Here is a 5,446-nt window from a genome sequence, read left to right as displayed (position 1 = left end):
AGCACCACCCCAATTGAGTCTATCCTGCCCTTCACGGCAGTAGGGGATGCCTCGCTCTCTCCTGGGCTCCACAGAGCAGACCTTACTCCTGCCCTTCACGGTAGAGGTCTAGAGTCTGAGACTCTATAGAGAAGGAGACTCTGTACAATGGATAGGTTCCATCAATCCAGCTTGCTGTGAATTTTGGGCATCATTTTTTCTATGTTGACCAAGTCTCTTAGTGCATTTCTCTTTGTCCTTTTCCATCACTCCACAAGGTCAAGACAACAAGGGAGGGAGAGAGGGAGGGAGAGAGGGAGGGAGAGAGGGGGGGAGTTAGTCCACAATGAACTTGAATTGAATAGAACTTAAAATGAATTGATTTAACTTCAATTCATCCTTGGGTGTTAGTGGAGAACAGATTCCAGTATTAGTACTCCCAAATGAAAAGTATGATATAAAAAAAAGAATTTATTCTACTTATAACAGCTTAATCTAATGAACTAAATAATACGGGAGTAATTCATTCCGGTTCATTTTGGACTAACCCCCCAAAAGTGTGCTATAAAAATAGGAAAAGGCACAAGAACGAGTGACTAACGTGTTTTCTTGCGGTAAAAGATTCTCTTTACTATCTTTTAAGGAAGCTGCTAAACTATGTTGACTGAGTCAAGATGTCTTAGTGCATTGCTCTTTGTGTCCTTTCCCATCACCCTCCAGAAAGTGACGAGAACAAAATTGTCTATAAAGATAGGAAAAGGCACAGGAACGAGTGACTAAGAGGTTTTCTTGCGATAAAATTTTCTCTTCGTTTCCTTCTGAAACTTATACATTCCTTATCGCAGAAATGGCTTATTTCAGGGCCTCTCTTTTCATGATGTTTGTGGCAGCTTTCATGGTGGTCATGCTTCTTTTATGCGCTCCGGTGACTGCTGCAACTCAGGAGGAAACAGTGCCACTTCAGGGAATTGGTATGTAACCATTCCACTACTGGTTTATGTATAGGAACTTCGTTCTGTAGAAAGAATTAAACCTCAATCAGCAAGACTTGTTTGCTTTCCCTTTCTAATTCTTTGTTGTTTAATTGGTGGTCTAATCATTCTATTTTATCTTGATTCTGAAGGGAGGAAGGCACTACGTAAGTTATTTGCTGACCCATATTCCACTGGAGGCTCTTATACAGACCCAGGTTACACTGGAGGTGATATTCCCACTTATACAGACCCAGGTTCCACCGGAGGCTCTTATAGACCACCACATTAAATATTTGGACATGTATTCATGGAATGGAGCATGTCAGTTCTCTTGAAGATTTATTATATCTGAACCTTTGGTTTCTAGTGATCGTTGCTTAGGAGAAATAGAAGAGATAATTTTGTAATATTTTTATTATGTTGCGTCTTTAGGAATTAGCTGTTGGGACTAAGTTTGCATCAATAAATGCCTTTATAACCCTTTGATATCGCATAATTAGGTCTTTATAGTGTAACTGAGGCATGTGGAGGTATTTATAAATACTGGAATAAATGTCAAAAGAAGGGAACACAATACTCAAGCTTTATGTCTTTTTTTGTCTCTCCTCATGCCTCAAGTCCCTATCCTTGTCTCCCAGATTTCAGGCAATGGGTCTGTTGGGTAGCTTTGGGTCCAATGGACTAACTACTAAGTAAGCAATAATCAATTTGAACCAAAACTTTTTTCAAGCAATTGATCACTAAGCTTGCAATCTACTATCTAAACAGGAAGAAGAACATTAGTAGTCGATCAATCACCTTACCAGCAGCCTTAGAGGCCTGTAGAGCTTGAAGCAAGCCACAAATGGTTGACCACAAAATTTGTAAATGTCCTACTAGTGAAATCAACAACTTAAAAATGAATATTGTTTCCTATTTTTTCATAATTTATATCATCGTTATGATCAATTTTTTTCTTAACGATGTAAGGTCATTTTTAAGGAGAATGACTTGTTTTTTTCTTTTCATGCTAGAGGTCTAGAGTCTTATACTTTGTGGAGAAGGAGACTCTCTATAGTGGACATGTTCCATCAATCCAGCTTGCTGAGAATTTGAGGCATCGTTTTTGCTATGATGACCGAGTAAGGATGTCTTACTGCATTTCTCTTCATGTCCTTTCCTATGACTCCAAAAAGTCACAAGAACAAAATTGTGCAATAAATATAGGAAAAGACACAAGAATGAGTGACTAACAGGTTTTCTTGCGATAAAAGATTCTCTTCTACTAGCTTCCAATGAAGCTGCTAAACTATGTTGAGCGAGTCAAGATGTCTTAATGCATTGCTCTTTGTGTCCTTTCCCATCACTCCAGAAAGTCAAGAGAATAAAATTGTGCTATAAAGATAGGAAAAGGCACAGGAACTAGGGACTAACAGGTTTTCTTGCCATAAACTTTTCTCTTCTACTCCTTCAGAAACTTATACATTCCTTATTGCATAAAGGGCTTATTTAAGGGCTCTCTATTCATGGTGTTTGTGGCTGCTTTTCATGGTGGCCAATATGAGTATGAGGAAGAAGAAGAGGTCGATGGGGAAGAAAGAAGAAGATGTAGATGAAGTCGGAGAAGAAGAGGACGAAGAACAAGAAGACATGATACAAAAGAAGAACACATGCAACATGAGGATTAATTCAAGGAAGACCCATGTTAGATGTACACGTAACATTAAAACTATTAATCTTAATAATAGATAACTTTGACCAGTTGTGTTTGATTTTATTTAATCCCAATATAATTATATTAACCAATTATGTGATCCACTATTCCTTTCAATCTCAACCATCATAGCAATCTCCACAATTGACTTTTCAAAAACACCCACTCTAGATAGGCAAGTGGATGGGCATCTGAGGAGACTAGAGTTTCTCATGTTAGTGTTTATGTATTTTTATGTATTTTAATTAATTTAGACAGATTATTAATTACTATATACAACTTTAACAAGAATAGATGGCTAATTTAGTCAAGGCGGCCCAGGCTGAAGTATAGAATTTGACTATAGTGCTATATATGATCAGGTGATGGGTGTATGAGTTGGTTATGAGAAGGGAAGGGGTCTTGGTGTATTGCCCTTCCTACAATTCTGAATTTATGAGTCGCTAGTGTAGCTCAGTCAATTGATTTGGAGAAGACTAATGAGGAACTTGCACAAACGATCGAGGTAGTTGTTGAAGAGAAGATATGGAAGGCTCTTACATGACTCCCACAATAAGAAATATCATAGAGAAAAAATTAATATGTTAGAATCTTACAAGAGTCTCACAGAAGGAGGTCTCATAGAAGAATCTCAGTTTAAAGGTGTTTTAGTTGTGTTAGTCTTTTTTTTATGTTGAGTTGTTTAATTATGCTTGGACTTATTTTAAGTATTAAACTTTGGGTGTAATTGGGATAGGGGCATTTTAATTGTAATTGGACTCTATTATTTTCATCTATTATAAATAGGAGCTCATGTACTCAGATTACAACAAGTCAATGAAGATTTTCTCTTTTCGAGAAATTCAACAGTAGTCACACAACAGTTGGCATCATAGTCACATTAGTTAGCAGAGTAGCAGATTGTTGTGAGTAGGCTTGAGGTTGAGATGACTCAAATGGTAAGCTTGTTAATTAGCTTCTAGTGGTATGGTGACTTATTCTGGTGATATTGGAACATCTTCATAACTCCCAGGCAGCTCTAGCTCTTCCCACCTTGGTCCTTCATTACAAACAGCGTTACAAATGGCATTACAAATGGTGAGAATTGATGGAAATAAAAATGTCATTTTTGCTTTCTGGTTCTCTCGAACGTCTCTGTTACATTCTGAAATTTCAGAAATAGAAACGGAAGAAGAAGAAGGGTGACTATAACTCTCTTTGTATTCAATCTGTCTTCTTCTTATCATTTTACATAGCTTACAATGGTATTTATAGACATCAACGGTGAATAATACCACATAAAACACTATTACATGGTAAATTTATTGCCACACACGTTACTGTTTATCTTGATTCTTCTCCAAGTTTCTTGCCAGCACAACAACCTTATCTTTTGAACACCGACTTATCTCGTAATCTTAAAGTTTCCTTAAGTTGGGCTTGGATTATGGATCAAGGATCAAATTCACGAACCAACTCCCCCCTCCACCCCCCCCCCCCCCCTTCCCCCCTCACCTCTTAAACTTGATCCTTAACTCCAAATAGATTCCTTAATCTGCTGAAGTTTTTTGCTTCCTTTTGTACTTTTCTGTATAAGTTTGTAATTTTCCTTGGAGTTGATCGATCATCATCTCTTCCAAGTCTTTGGTTTCTTTCATCATCACGACGATATGCGGAGTATCTTCTCACATCTTCTTAATATTTTTTTTATCATTTCTTTATAGGCAACTGCTACTCCGAACTAGTCTCAGATGCCTTCATATGTAAGGATTCCAACTCACCTCTAGGAGACGGACCTTCTTCACCTTCTTGACTCCTTCGTAAGAGGTTTTCAACTTCTTCTAAGCCTCTCTGGTGGAGGTTGCACTTCACACCATCATCTAATCTTTGATAGATGAGGTAGAAAGCCTTTTTTATCTCTCTTTCTTGAATCTTTCAAAGCTGGCTTCTGCTCTTGTGTAAGAGCATCCTCTCATCCTCTCTTTCTGGCTTGCTAAAGCCTTTTTTCAACGATGTCCCAGACATCATATGCTCCAAGAAGAGCCTTCATCTTGATACTCCAGTTGTCATAATTATTGTTGCTGAATGTCAACACTCTGAGGAGTGCCTGCCATATTTCTTAATAAAGAAAACTTTATAAATTTTTTTCAAGGTTTATACCTTATCATATCAAAACTCTCGATGATACGAATCCAATGCCTCCAAAATCACCTCAATCGGACGTCAAACGAGCTGTCACGGGCCACCAGAAGATTGCTTAGTCAACTTACCTAGTTGAACCCAACCGGCCGAGTTGAATGAGAACCAAAAGACAAACCAGACCGTTGTCTGTTGAGCGGAACCGGGTTGAACCGGAGTTCGGTTAAGCATAACCAGACCGGGTTGGGTGGAACGAAACCGCGTTAAGTGAGACAACAAACCAGACCGGATTGAACCGAACCGGGTTGAAATGAAAAGACAACCCAGATCGTCGTCTTCTTCCCCGCGACGCTTTTTTTAACAACGCGAGATGAAATTTTCAGGACCTTTTGCGGCGATGGCGACGGCTGCTCGGGGGCTCATGGTGGCACAAAACTGATGACTGAAACGGGGGGATGCGCAGTGGCTCGAAACCAAAGATGAACACAGCTTTTCCTATGCTCTACAAAGAGAAAATATAGGCTGACCTTCAGGTTCAGCGAGGGCGATGACATTGGTGATGGTGGCGGAACCAGGGGAGAACTCAGAGAAACGAAGCTCTGATACCAGTGTTGGAAATTAAAACAACATTTTTTCTTTTTGGTTCTCTCTAACGTCTCTGGTTCTCTCTAACGTCTCTGTT

General features: G+C 39.0%; 1 long non-coding RNA gene across 1 annotated transcript; it reads left to right on the top strand.

The window, feature by feature from the left end:
- Window positions 1–772: 772 nt before the first annotated feature.
- On the top strand, window positions 773–1,321 carry LOC137955843 (uncharacterized). Its single transcript, XR_011113185.1, has 2 exons — window positions 773–950; window positions 1,103–1,321. It is a non-coding gene; the product is annotated as an uncharacterized lncRNA (long non-coding RNA).
- Window positions 1,322–5,446: the final 4,125 nt, after the last annotated feature.

This window comes from Aristolochia californica, unplaced genomic scaffold (genome assembly GCF_029961685.1).
Source record: "Aristolochia californica isolate CCGP_79_NKW_82.1479 unplaced genomic scaffold, dmAriCali1.0.hap1 SCAF_2, whole genome shotgun sequence".
Lineage (NCBI taxonomy): Eukaryota > Viridiplantae > Streptophyta > Magnoliopsida > Piperales > Aristolochiaceae > Aristolochia > Aristolochia californica.
The sequence above is the reverse complement of the archived record's forward strand: the minus strand, read 5'-3'. Positions and strand labels throughout refer to the sequence as shown.